At 39.7% G+C, this 15,619-nt stretch overlaps 1 protein-coding gene across 1 annotated transcript in view; it reads right to left on the bottom strand.

Annotated features, from left to right (window-relative positions):
• The window catches only part of CPEB3 (cytoplasmic polyadenylation element binding protein 3), a 1,212,550-nt gene that overhangs the window by 808,823 nt on the left and 388,108 nt on the right, over nucleotides 1–15,619 (bottom strand). The window lies entirely within an intron of this gene.

The raw sequence follows: 15,619 nt of genomic DNA, 5'->3' as shown, positions 1-15,619 counted from the left end.
AATGTATGCCTTTAAGGTTCAATGCAAAGAAAACATATTTGAAATCATCATTTGCATTTAAACTAACATTTGCTCTCTGGAATAAAATCAAATATCCATGTTTCTTTTGTTAGACTATGACAGACTCAAGATACATATGGGATATTAACCAATCCAAACACCATTAGACATTCAAAAGAACACCATTCTTTTAAATTAATTGTATCTGTAGCCAGTTGCACAGATTTTACGGCATCTTCCTTACAGGATTAGAAACTAAACTTCTGCTCAAAAATATCCCTCGTCTAGAAACAAAATGTTTCTGGTACCAAAAGCAGCATGCTATGACGTTTGCATCAGAGGTTGTTAAATTATAAAGACTACTCCTCACTTGATGCCTTGCCAGAATCACAACTTTCTTGTATGCAAGTATCTTGCAGAAATATTCTGGATTCTGTTCTTTCTTAACTGCAGCATACAAAGTGCAAATACAAGTCTTCTATATTGCTATCTGACAACTGGCACTACCCTACAAATTCTGGTGAACTGTGTAAGGCTGTTACATGATAAAACTCACACATCAAGTCCTACATAAAACTTCTCAGAACCCTCTGAATACCACAGAGCAGGGACATCTGCAATACTCAGGCATACATTTGGTATGCAAGTGGGGATCAAGAAATATCTTCATGATTCCTCAACCTGTGACCCTTGGAGCAGACTGTGGATGGACTGCTATAGGTTATTTCAGTGAATCTGTGAACTAAATAAAGATAAAACAAAATGGATGAGCCTGAAGTCAGAGTAATGGTGATGCTGTGCTTGTTGCACATTGGCAGAGCAACACTGCCATTAATACAAGACGTCAGTGCATATAACAGTTACATTAATGAAGAGGTGCGTCCAAACCTACATCATCATGTACACTAGGATGCAGACGTGCAATGTCCTGCCAACAACACAGGCACATCAGCAAGCTCTCACCAATGGGAGTACTTCTGGCAAGAAATTCCCCTATTACGAAGCCAGTCAAATGACCTTCCACTCTGCTATCTTAATGGAAGTGTGTGAAACAACTATCAATCAAGCCCTTACGTGATACTATAGTAGAGAGCAGACCTAATGCAGCAATATCCCATACACAAACACAACTCTGCATCACTGCCAGCAGCTGTCAGTAGCAGCATTCCTACTATTGACAGCTGTTGTAGCATTGTGGGGATCCAGAAGGCATTACTCTGCAAATACCACCAGACTGGTCAAGCAGCATTAAGTGTGTGTGTGTGTGTGTGTGTGTGTGTGTGTGTGTGTGTGTGTGTGTGTGTGTGTGTGTGTGTGTGTGTGTGTGTGTGTGTGTGTGTTCGTAACCATCATTTTCCTGGAAAATTCTGGTGCAAGCAAACTCACAAATGAGTAACATTCATGTCATGTCCCATTCCATCACAATAGTAATCAAAAGACAACTAGAAAATACAGCTGCAGGCTGCAGTAAATTATTATAGTGAAATTACTACTGGCGTACAAACACACCTACTGACAAGAACATCCATATTATCTGTGGATTGTGTGGGAATAGTACATTGCTGCAAAAAACACACCATGCACAGTTCAAAAACATTTATTCCACTGTGTCGCTTACTCTTACTAAGATCCATATTTATGAGTCATGGTAATGACAGGGCAGCACACTAAACATGGTGCATAAAAGTACAGTTGTGTACACTTAACAATAAATGTAGATGTTAAGAGTGTATTCACTGTTGCAGTAATTACATTTGGGTAATCCTGCTAGCAGTTTGCCCTATCCACTTTGAAATAGTCTGCTTTGAGATAGCCTTTCCTTGTGATCCTGCAGCATATGCCACTAGTAATTGCTCTGTCTTTCTGAAAACTTTGGTTCTGTCCAAGTAGAATCTAAGCTGTCTGTGTACGTCCGAAGAATGCAGAAATCTCTCCCCCTTGTTCTGTGGGTTTGGATAGAAAGTTGGAAGATGAATAGTTTGGTTAAGAGCCACACTGGACACCACCTTGGGCATAAATGTTGGGTTTGTCCTCAGAGAGGCCCTGTCTGGATAAAAAATGATAAAAGGTTCCACAGCCATGAGTGCCTGTAACTCTGAAACTCGTCTTGCAGAAGTTATTGCTAGGAGCAGAGTTGTTTTCCAAGATAAAAAACTTTATACCAGCAGTAGCAGCTGGCTCAAAAGGAGGCAGGATGAGTTTTTCCAAGACATAATTGAGGTCCCATGCAGGCATTGGTGATCTCCTTGGAGGCCTTAAATTTTTGGCTCCTCTGAGGTACTGCTTTAATAAGGGATGAGAAAAGATTGGTGGCTCTGTATTGTAATGAGCCGAAATGGCAGAGGCATGAATTTTAATAGATGAAAAAGATAGGCCTTTGTCCAGCATCTCAGTTAAGTATTGCAAAATCTGAGGAATATTTGGCACAGCTGTATCAGTCCCTTGTGCCTGGTTCCAAGCACAGAATCTCTTCCATTTTCCAGCATAAGATTTTATTCTGGCTTCCAAAAGGACATCCAGCACAGCTTTACTGAGAGGTGTGTTTTGTATGACTACATTATCCGCCATGCTGCCAGGTTTAAAGTCCTGAGTTGGCTGTGCAGGATCTGATTGTTTTGCTGGGACAGTAGGTGAGGTATTTGAGGTAAGGTCCAAGCTGGGCATTGAGACAAGTTCCTCATTATTGGATACCAGTACTGGTGGGGCCAGTCTGGGGCAATTAGTATAATCTTTGGCTTCTCCTGTCTGACCTTTAGGAGTACCTTGGGTGGGAGAGGCAGAGGGGGAAAGGCATACACTGATTGGTTTTTCCAGCTGAAATATAGGGTGCCCAATTTCCATGCTTGTCTGTGATAAATCCTTGTGCAGAATCTTTTTAGTTGGTAGTTGTGAGGGGAGGCAAATAGATCTATGTCTGGGCATCCCCATTTCCTTGTTATCATGCTGAAGACTTGTGGATTCAGCTGCCACTCATGGGGATCCATGAGGTTTCTGCTTAGTTCGTCTGCCAGAGTATTTTTCCTTCCTGGCAGGAATTGTGCCTGCAGATGTACTTGGTAAGTCAATGTTGTGTCCCACAAAGTCATGGCTAGTCTGCAAAGGGAGTAAGAATGTGTGCCCCCCTGCTTGTTTATATACCACATGACTGTGGTGTTGTCTGTCTTTATCAGTAGTTGTCCTGGATGAAGTAGGTCCTCAAAGGCTGTCAGGGCATTTTGAACAGCTAGCATGTCTTTCTGACTGATATGTAGATGCATTTGGTTTGAGGACCATGTGCCCTGAATGTATCTTCTCCTGCCATGTGGGCCCCCCAGGCATAATCTGAAGCATCCGTTGTTAGTATCTGCCTGGCTGGGGGCAATATGAATAGCTGTCCCTTGTTCTGGTGACAAGCCTTCGCCCACCATCGAAACTCCTGTTGCAGGCAGGGAATGAGATTCATCATAGTTTCCAGGCTGTGGCAATGTTGTGTCCAAACACTTTTTAGGTACCATTGAAGTTTCCTCATATGCAGTCTTGCATATGGAATTATAGGATGCAGGATGCCATGAAGCCCAAAGCCTGCAGAAGTTTTCTTGCAGATAACTGGGCCTTTGTTGCCAACATTTTGAAATAGGTAGTCAAAAAGTTGCCTTTGTTTGTCTGGCGTGAGATAAGCCATCTGGGCAGTTGTATTTAAGCTTGCACCCTGGAATATTATCTCTTGAGAGGGTACTAGTTTTGATTTATTTTCATTGACTGTGTACCCTAGACATGTTAGAAGTCTTTTCACAAAGGCCAGATGCTGTAGAAGAATGTCCTTGTTCTCTTGCTCGAATTAGACAGTCGTCCAAGTAAGGATATATTTGTATTCCTCTGTCTGCAGAATGCAATTACTGGTGCCAGGCACATTGTAAAGACCCTGGGCACAGTAGAAAAGCCAAAGGGCAGTGTAGAGAATTGGTAATGCATTGAGCCAGCCTTGAATCTGAGGTATCTTCTGCATGACTGTCTGATTGGGACATACAGGTATGCCTCTTTTAGGTCTAAAGTCACAAGCCAAGCATTTTTGCCCGGCATGGGCAGAAGCTGCTGCAAAGTCAACATTTTGAATTTTGGTATATCCAGGAATGTGTTCAGAACAGATAGGTCCAGTATTGGTCTCCAGGCCTTGTCATTTCTGGGTACCAAGAACAGTCTTGAGTAAAATCCTTGTCCCTGCTCTTGCTCTGGTACTTGTTGAATGGCCCCCATGTCCATGAGGGATGAGACTTGTTTTTGCACCTCTGCCCATTGATTTTTTGGCAGATCTGGCCAGCCATTTGCCTTTGGCAGGGTATGGAAATGGAACTTGTAGCCTTGTGACACTATATTTAGAACCCACTTGTCCTGGGTTATAATGTGCCAATTTTGAGAAAAAAGTGTTAATTTTCCCCCCAAGTGTGCTGCCAGGACATAAGAGCTTAGTGCAGGCAAGGGGAAGTCATTGGGACTGTTTCCTGTATGGTTGTGATTTGTCTTCTCCAACTTTGGAGGTAGAAGCACCCCATTGCTTTGACCTGTATGAACCTTGCGGCTGGGGTCTGCCTCTAGGGCATCTGGATCTGCCCCTTTGAGGTCTGTCTGACACAGGAAAGGACCAATATTCTTTGTAGGCCAGTGTCTACTAAACCTAGGTGGCTATACTTGTAAAAAATCTTTGACAGTTTGCATAGATTTAGCTTTGTCCTCCATTTTCTTTAACACCTCTTCTGCCTTAACACCAAAGTATCATGCTGTAAAGGTGCATCTAATAATTTAACTTTGACATGATCAGGCAGATTTTGTTCCTTTAACCAAGCATGCCTCCTAATTACAGAACCCGTAACTGCGGCCCTGCAGGAGGCCTCCAAAGAATCAAAACCACATTGCAAAGTATACTTTCCAACTTGTTCAGCTGCATGCAATAACTCCTGCATTTCCTTGTTTTCTGCACATTCAGAGTTTAACATTTTCTGTTTAAGCAATGCCATGACATGTTGCTGATATTTGAGCATATGAAACTGACAGTTTAAGGCCCTTATAGCCAAGGTAGAAGATGTGTAAACCTTTTTTCCCCATCTATCTAGTGCCCTAGAATCCCGGTCAGAGCGGGTAAGGTTTTTTGCAGCGGAAGCCTTAACTCCTTTGGGACCTTGTGAAATCGTTTCTGGGTCTGCAGCAGGGTTTTTAAAAAGGAATTTATGAGAGTCAGGAACCCTGTAATATCTGTCAGGCTTAACAGGAGCTGGAGGTAAGGAGTCAGGGGTCAGACTAGACTCCGAAAACACATCATCAGACATTGTCTAACACAGGTGGAATGGCTACAGGCCTGTGTTGAGGTAGTAAAAGGAAATCCCTGAGCCTCTTTTTAGATTCTGAAAAATCTTAGCTCTCCCAGTGGAAATGCTTCCTCATAGTATGCAAGGTTTCCCCAAAAGAATAGTCTTCTGGAGGAGAAGCTGAAGGTATAGATTCTTCAGCATCAGAATCCTCATAGGGGGGAAGAGAATATTCCTGATCAGAAGAGGAATCAGACAAAATAGAAACCTGATCTGAAGATTCATAGTCAGTCTCTTGCCTAGGCCTCTTATCAGGAGGGGGTTGGGAACCCCTGATCAAGGTAATCAAGTCTTCGGCTATTTTGAGCATCTGTTTTTTGGGCATAGAGGCCTGTCCACGTGGCTCTTGAGTTTGTTTCTTTGCTTTAGAAGGTGCTTTAGTCTTTGCCTTTGAAGTTGAAGTCGGTTTAATGTAAAGATGTTTAGGTCTGAATACATCCTCAGAAGCTGGTGCCTGCTCAGCGGCTCCGGACCCATCTAAGGGAATAGTGTCTGAGGCTCCAATACCTTGATTTTCCAGCAGCATAGCCGACTCCACGTTGGAGTCAGTAGCGGCTGCGACTCTAAAGTAGCGAGCGTCAGGGGCTGCAAAAGTGCCTGAGAACCGGCGACTGGCTTAGGAGAAGCTTTGTCATCGGTTTTGGACCTCGGTTGTTTCTCTCTCTCCTTTTCTTTGCATTTTTTAGTGTGGCTATCCGACGATATTTCTGGATAATTAAACCGACGTCCAAAATAGTTTAAAGCAAAATCATACCAACGCTTAAAAGTGCATTAGTTAAATCTAGCACAAAAGAGACAACCAGAAACGTTGTGATCAGGGTGTAGGCAAGGAATGCAGTAAGAATGAAAATCCTTATGAGGTATTTGCTTTCCACAAGAAATACAATTATTAACTTTTTCTGACATCGGTCTGGAGCAAGAAAAAAGTTTCCCCAACGGGGTACTTAGCTTTATTGAAGACTTCGGGTCTGAAACTCGAACACGAAAATCTTAGGAGTCGGCCGACCAGCACTTGCAAACTGCTTCTGCTTCGGGCACCGCGTAGCAAGAAAGACTGAAGAAAATGGCATCGGCAGCTTCTTTTATACCCCTGACGACCTGACGTCAGGGAAGGGTCAACAGCAGCCGACGCAGGACCCAAGACTTTGGAATTCAGGCCAACTGAGGGCAACCTGCCAGCAGGATTACCCAAATGTAATGACTGCAACAGTGAAACACGAAGAACATCATAGTAAGCTTGACCTTAATTTATTTAGTGTCTGGATACAGTAAACTGTTAGACACAGTAATGAGGAAATGGAAAACTGTAAGAGGTGATGAGAGTGTGAATAAGATACTGCTACTAAACTTTAGTTTCCTTACATGACTGCAAGAAATGTATAAAGCATGACAATTAAGAATAAACAGCAAATTGAGAAAAAGAAATACAAAGTGTAGCATGTTTAAATGCCAAACATGCAATGTCTGTAAACATGTTTTTGTAAAACAACAATGCAATATCAATGGGAAAAATGAACAATATGTGAATTTTATAGTGTTCAAAATAAAAATAAAGTCTGTATTATACGTACTTGTGTTCTGAAGAAACAACATACTGAAAAGATAGTTTCATAATGTTATATCCAGAATGACTGAGCATTTGTAAGATATATGTAGTCAGAGTCAGCTTCCATGAGCTCCACAGCACACAACTTTAACAAAATGCATAATGGAAATGCCAAAGCCGAATTACAAATCCCTCTAAAGAGAGGTGGTCTCCTGAGCAGCACTGCTGTCTTAAAGGTTCTTTTTTTTTTTTCAATAGATTTGGTAGAGTCAGTTTGCATAACTGTATGTTCTTTTTATTAAACCAGGGATGTAACCCACCCATGAGATACCCTCTGACAATTTCAAGCTCAGATCCCTTGGATTTTACAATTCTGGCAACAGACCCCCTCCCCATGTCAGAACCTCGAAAGACAAGAAACATGAACGACAAGAGGAGGAACAAAAACAGACCCATAACCAGGAACCAAGTGAAGTCCCAACACACAAAGAATCAACGGTAACGCGTTTATCTTCCTATACTTTAAATTCTGATGAACTGTCAGTTCTAAAGGTGTAACGTATGTACCCTTCACTCAAATGGATATTGCTCAAATGTTACTAGAACATAAATATTTTGCATATTCTGTTAACCTTAATATTCTGTTCAAATAGAACAATACTTCACTGGATGTAACTAAACATTCAAGTACCTTTATACCACCTAATAATCCGCTTGTTTTGGCCTTTGAAAAATCACTGGAAAAAGAACTATATAAGCATTTCTACAGTGACAACTAAAATAAATACTTTAACTTGACTGCATCAGAAATACAGGTGGTCAGCAATCTTACTACAAATTCAGACATAGTCATAAAACCAGCAGACAAAGGTGGGACTACTCTGGTTATGAACTTTGACTACTACCGCAATCAAATACTTTCTGTGCTAGCCACCTCGGATTATGAGCAAATACATAAACAATTGCTGAATCAGTTACCTAAGCAGAAATAAAAAAAAAAAAATATATAGAAAATATGCTCATGGACAAACACACTGGAGAAGAATTATATGAGTACTTTAGAACTGATAGTCCTATTGTACGTGTTATATATGGCATACCTAAAGTCCATAAATCTCTTGCATCTCCCCCACTTAGACCTAAGACTTACTAGTGTCAGCAAGAGGATGGGCCATAGAACCCTTATTGAGCTACCATAATAACCAATTTAAGAAATATTTACATGTAACAGGTACTATTATTAAGGACATAGTTGATTTCATTTTTCATCTGTCAGAATGGCTTATGTGTGTAACTGTGACATTAGATGTAGACTCATCGTTTACAATTATTCTCAATGAGAAAGATACTCAGTTTGTTAAACAGCATTTGTTTGAATTATCCGATTATACACAGGGTCACATTATTATTATTTGTGAATTACTTGATGTTATACTTACCAAAACCATCTTTTTATATCAAAAAACATTTTATAAGCAGGCAAGAGGTGTGGCGATGGGTAGCCCAGTCACCAACACCTATGGCAACACTGTAATGTACCAGTGGGAGAAACAACACCTAATCAGTGAAGATAATCCCTATCTCAAAAAATGAAAATTTTACAAAGGTTTGTGGATGACCTTTTCTTATTATGGGAAGGTACATTAGAAGAATTTAGGAAACTTTAGTCATATATCTCTAAAACTACTGATTTTTTTAAAGATTTAAATGTGGGGTATCCTTTCATACAATTAATTTCCTTGACATAACCTTAAATAAAGCTCATACTAATCATATAGACACCACCATGTACAGAAAACCATCCAGGAAAAATACATATCTGCATAGAACCAGTTTAGATCCACTGCATATCTACCAAACATTGTAAAAAATCAACTTGTCAAGATAGCTCAACTAAATGCAAATGATACATTAATGGAACAGCAACTTGAAATGACAGCTTTAGAATTCATACAGAGAGGTTATAGTCAACAAGTTAAAACAATTAAACATTATAAATGAAAGATCCACAAAATACCCACCCCTGCTAACCACTAACAGAGGTGCAAGATCATCCACTAATCACAATCATATTAAACTAAGACACAGTCTTACGCATGATAGAAGTACACCAGCCATAAAAAACATTAATAACAAAACAGACTCCTGAGCTAAGGAACATTATATTTAATTCACCAAATTTTAGTTACAGAAGAGCTAGTAACTTAAAGAACATTCTTTGTTATAAAAAAACAACCAAAAATACATCTTACTTTTACATTAGTAAGCAAGGAACGCACAAAAGTAATGAATGTACTTTCTGCAAATATATTAATACTGACAAGTTTGTTAGACATCCAATCAAAGACACTGCTTTTGAACTAAGAGCATTTGGCAACTGTAACACAACACGTAATATGCACAGCAAACAGCACCAAGTGCTAAGCATATTACATAAGCAAGACAAACAGAAAATTAAAAGAGGGACTAAGTCAACACGTCAGACTTCAGGAGGAGTGTCCAAACAAATGCCTTATACACACATACTCAATACAGATCTAACTCATCTCTCTAAATATGCTATTTTGCAAGTTATACATGCACTGCTCAGAGGGGGTAACTTAAAATTAAAACAAGAAAGGATAGAACTGCAATGAATTTTTAGATGTAAGGCACCCTTACCCCCTGGCTTGAATGACATGGTTACCATCAAGCCCCATTTGAAGTATTTACATACTCAAATACACTGAGCTTCTTGTATTTGTTTTCATATTATATGTTTTAAAAAATTTAAATTTCATAAATCAAAAGGTAAGTTAAGTATTTTTGTGTCTGCTCCCTTAGTTTAGAATGGGTTAAGTCTGGAAGGTGCATTTTGGAGTTATTTTTATTAGTGGTGGCCAGTTTGAAAGGGATCTAGCTGAGTGTCTCTGTATTTCGTTCGGGGTATGCTGTATTATCTGTAGGGTCTGGAGTTATTTTTGTTAGTGGGGCCAGTTTGAAAGATCTGGCTGAGTGCTGTCTGTATTTCCCCGAGGTATACTTGATAAATCTGTAGGTCTTGTCTTCATACTGAAACTAGTGTAAGCAGTTAGTGTTCAATCCTAGAATTAGTCCATTAATGGCTATGGAACAAAAGAATTGTAAACTTCAGTGTATTTTCAAAATAATTGCATGCCAAAGTGAGGGAAGTTTAAGTGTTTGTGCTACTACAGAATTTGAAAGTAATGTTTGTAGCACAATAAAATGGTCTTCTTTCTTTTGGTGCAGGTTCTACTCCCACAGCATGAGATTAATTGCTGACTGTAGTAGTGCAGAACTATAAACCTGTTTTTTGATTTGCATCCATACTCAGTCTATTACAAAGATGTTTGCCAGCAGCAAAAACTTTTAAATATTACAATCTCTAATGTAGAAGTAATCAGAGATATTTTACTCTACACACAGATGTTCATATTGACTTATATTAGTAGCCTTTTATGGTTGAAATGTTCTGAAATGGATGTTTTGTGCATTTTCTTTGAATGTGAGTTTCAATGGAGTTTCAATGAATGTGAGTTTGAAGAACAGAAAGTTTACTGTTGTTCATAGAAGTCTGAGGATATTCAACCGTTAAGAGATTTTCAGTGTCAAATAGTTTCATAATTTTATTAGGTTTTACTACATTAACAACTATTTATGATAGTTTGGATGAACTTGGGTTCTTAGTTTAAACTAGCTGAAATGTAACTATTGTACTTAATTAATGTTTTAGTACTGGATGTACTGTTAATGGATTAATTCAATAAACTAAGATGTTATATGCCCTTGCAACTGAAAAGGTTGGACACCCCTGTCATAAATAGTTTTACTTATTATTTTTTACTCTATTTCTAACTCATCATTGTCACATTTTTATACATCTTTTCTATTTTCTTTTTATCATGTGATTACAGTTTTAACTTGTGACTTGATCATGTGACTATATCCATTATATAAGCAAAGCACAATGAGTTGGTCAGATTTTTGCCTGAAGAAGCCTATCTAGGTGAAAGTGTTCTTTGCACTTGTAGGGTTGCCAACTGTCCAGAATTTTTCTGGACTATCCAGAATTAAGGGACAATGTCCAGAAAATGGAAAGGACGAGATATTGTCCAGAAAAAAATGCCAGGATATTAATTTTCTTTTAATTAAAAAAAAAACTTTTTTTTTTTTTTTTTAAGGGTGTTCTTTAACAACACTCTGTGTCCGGTCGCACACAGACACAGAAGATAACAGTCTTTTGCACCTGTGTGACTGATTGTTTACATCTTTTGTCTTCTGTGCGTGTGGAATTTGATTTCTCGAAGACATCTGAACTGTGCAGTGGACCATGAATGGACATGTTTCAAATATAGTTCAGGTACTTATGAAATGTTGCAGTATTACCTACTCATTCTACAGTCTCTTTCCACATGTAGAGGAAGTAGAATGTGGAATTCCTAGCTATACAGTAATATTTCAAAGTTCTGTTATTGGATAGTAAGTAGCTATAGGTTCATAGGTATGTACTAGGCTAATGGGCCTAGAACCTTTACAAGCCTAGCCCATAGGATTACCCTGGCAACATACCATCCGACCTTAGCTCCTAGTGCCTCTGTCGAATAGAGCCACTGGAGTGATCCCCAGGGTGTATTTTCTATTTCCCATCCACTCATTAAGATTTCTCTTGAAGAGGGCCAGTGAGGTGCTCTGCTTGACGTGCAAGGGAAGTCTATCCCATAGCATGGGCAGTCTCTGGGTTATGAACCTGTCCCTCCAGCATATTCTGTTGATTGTGGTAAGGAGACTGAGGTCTCTGGAGTGTGTGGTGCGGAGGGACTGGGATTCCTTTAGATGTAGCATTTCTAACAGAGTTTGATCAAACATGGCTTTGTAAGTCAAGCAGAGATCGCCTCTAAGTAGGCGATATGAGACAGAGAATAGTTGGAGTTATTTTGAGTCTGTCCATATAGGAATATGGATAGGAATGTTGGCAGCTAAAGTTGCAAGCAATAAAGATACTAGGTCTAAAGGACTCCATGAATATTAAATGTATTTGAAACAGAAGGCTACTAAATTATGATACTATTTTTAGTTATGATGCTGTTTTACTTATCTTTTCACTAAGTGATTAAGTGGAATATTTTTCTTGCACTTGATTATGCATTTCAGTATTATTGGTGGGGACGTAATCATTTAATGTGATTAAAGAAGTCTTTTAAATGTTTCTTTTTCTGGGTGAATTCATTTCTGGCGACAGACTAACCACAGACTTCTGACAAATATTAGTAAGAGACAATCCTGACTAGTGACTTACCCCTTTTTTAGCTCTCTCTCTCCTCTAGCCACCCTGCCTTTCACTGTTGGATCACTGCAATCTTTCCTGCACAGGCTCTGGCTTTCCCTGTTTCCCTCCCATACCCTTCTCAATCTCTCAGCCCCTCTTCCCTCCCATACCCTTCTCAATCTCTCAGCCCCTCTTCCCTCCCATACCCTTCTCAATCTCTCAGCCCCTCTTCCCTCCCATACCCTTCTCAATCTCTCAACCCCTCTTCCAACATTCTTAACTACCTCTCTTCATCTCAACTTCAAGTGCATCTCCAGCTACCTCACACCTACCTACTTTTCACTGCCACTTCTATTACTGTCTCAGTCTCCTCTTTTACTCCTTCAGTCTTCTACTATTGCTCTAAGACCTTCCAGCTCGCTCCACCGTGTTGTGCAACACCTACTTTATGATTGTTTGAGTTTACAGCAATATCTGAAATGTCTATGACTTTAAAACAGTATCTGTTTTGAGCTTATTACTATCTGAATATACTTACTAACAGTATTGGTTGTCTCTATCTAGATATTGAATACCCTGATCATTACTGTGTCATATAGTAGGTATATGATGTTGCTATTGCATGTCTTGTTTGCTATTGTATGTATAACAAGTGTTCTTCAATGCAAGTCTGTTTTTCATGTTTACAATGTTGGTATTGCTTTCTACTGTATGTATAACAAGTGTTCTTCAATGCAACTCTGTTGTTCATGTAGGTAGGGAAAGTAAGTAGGTGTGAGGTAGCCATAAACAAGCTATACAATAGAAGGAGGAAACTAGTATAGAAAAAGAGTAAAATCCCAAGGAGGGAAGACATCCCTGATCAGTACCAGCAAGAAACTAAGATCCCTCATAAAATCATCCAAGGCGAGCTTTGAAAGAAAAATTGCCATAACCACAAGGCATTCTTTAGCCATGTCAGGAATCTAAATGGCAATGCTCAGATCTGCTCGGAGTTAGTGCAGAATGGCACAAAATACACTGAACCGACCAATATCGCCAACATCCTTTCAGACAGTTTATGCGCAATCTTCATGCCCCCTCTCACCTCCAAAACAGCCCATAACCATACCAGAAGAATGTAGAGTCCCTGAATTCACAGACACTCAGGTTAAAACAGCCCTCTCCAAAACAAAAAATGCAGCATCAAAGGGACCGGACTGTGTCCCAGGCTGCATCCTACATGAGCTCAAAGACGAAGTAACCCCTCACCTAAACACACTGTTCAAACTCAGCCTCTTCACAGGCTACGCACCCATTGAGTGGCGCACAGCAACAGTTATTCCGCTCCACAAAGGTGGAGCCATAACAGACTCCGGGAACTATCGCCCTATAAGCCTGACTAGCTTTGTCTGCAAGGCTATGGAGCACATCATCATGGAACTCATTAACAGAGAAAGTGGACACCTCCAAACACTGGACCCTACCCAGTTTGGCTTTGTTTAGGGCAGATCATGCCTCCTAAACCTGGTGGACTTCTTTGAGACGGTTACCAAGGCTATAGACAAGGGAAAGGTGGTCCACACAACCTATCTAAACCTCGCAAAAACCTTTGACACCATTCCCCATTCTGGTATTATAGACAAGCTCATCAGCCTGAACATAAACTCCTAAGTCACAAGATGGGTTGCCAACTGGCACATGGACAGAACGCACACGGTGAGAGTTGCAGGAGCTAGGTCTGACTTAAACCGGTTACAAGTGGCATTCCCCAGGGCTCAGTCCTAGGACCCCTCCTGTTCAGCATACACTTCTCACAGGTAAAGGCAAGCAAAGGAGGACTATGGCTGACCAAGTTCAAAGACGACTGCAAACTAGGGACTATAATTAACTCTCCGGCTGACACAGACATTCTCCAAAAGGGTCTCACAGAGACGGATACCTGGTGTCAAAATCATGGCCTCAAGCTAAATGACAAAAAGTGCATAATCATCCCATTTGGAAAAAACAAAGTACCCAAAAACTACCACCTAGGTGGTAATCCCCTAAATATGGAAGACGTAATAAGGGATCTGGGGACCCAAGTAGATAGTAATCTCACCTTTGATAATCACATTGCCAAAGTGGTTAGAAAATCCTTCTAGGTGGCCCACCTAATCACAAAAGGGTTCACATCCAGATCAAAAGAGGTCATTGTGCCCCTCTACTCATCACTCATCACACCCATCGTGGAGGAAAACGCCCCATTTGGGATGCACCTTATAAGACACCTGAAACAGCTGGAAAGACCACAGAAGTACCTTACAAGAGGATCACTGGCCTCAGATGCCATATGCAGCTTGACTGAAGAAACTCCAGCTGTACTCTGTTACATACTGCATACTCAGAGGTGATCTCTGCCCGACACACAAGGCCATGTCCCACCCAGAATTGATGGACATGCTCCACCTAAAGAAAACCTTATTTCCTTGTGCAACACACTCTAGGGATCTAAACCTCACCAGAACAATAAATAGGACGTGCTGGAGGGATAGATTCCTGTCCCAGAGACTTCCTATGCTTTAGAACAAGATCCCTGTCTACATTAGGCAGAGCTTCTCGCTAACACTCTTCAAAAGAAACCTTGATGAGTGGATGGGAAACCAAAAGTTTACCTCGGGGATAGCTTCAGTGGCTCTGCTGGACAGAGGCAAAGGGAACTAATATAAGGGGCGGCGAAAGACAACACATTCTGGCTAGGCTTAGAAATGCCTTCAGGCAGATAGCCCAGTACCTACCTATGTTTACAATGCTGGTATTGCTTCCTACTGTATGTACAACAGTTCTTCATGTAACTCTGCTGCTGATGTATTTTTGAGTGGAGCTTTTCTCCACGGGCCTCCACTGAAAAAGGACCCATGTCCAGTCGGAATTTCCAGGTAAACAAATGTAAATAGATACATTTGTATAGCACCAGTTATTATTTTAATGTATCCAAAAGTACAAGTGTGAAAAGCCTGAGAAAACTGTTGTACTAATCAAATCTAGTTGCATCAAATACTGAGAAAATGTAATCACACCCCTTTCTCAATAAAGATGATGGTTGCAAAATCAGTGTTCAGTGGGATCATGTCAGAAAGCCATATGATCAATGTGCACATTATTGCATCTGATTTTATGACTGCCACATTCACATGATAATGCGTCCAGATAGATTTTATATATATATATATATATATATATATATATATATATATCTATATAAATATATATATATATATATATATATATATATATATATATTTATATATATATATATATATATATACACACACACACACTATACACACACACATATATATATATATATATATATATATATATATACATATATGTATGTACACACACACATGAATACACACACACACATATATATATATATATATATATATATATATATATATATATATATGTATGTATATATTAGAACACAGAGCGTAAATATATTAA

This window comes from Protopterus annectens, chromosome 14.part0 (genome assembly GCF_019279795.1).
Source record: "Protopterus annectens isolate FY-2018-M chromosome 14.part0, PAN1.0, whole genome shotgun sequence".
In the NCBI taxonomy this organism is placed as follows: domain Eukaryota; kingdom Metazoa; phylum Chordata; order Ceratodontiformes; family Protopteridae; genus Protopterus; species Protopterus annectens.
The sequence above is the reverse complement of the archived record's forward strand: the minus strand, read 5'-3'. Positions and strand labels throughout refer to the sequence as shown.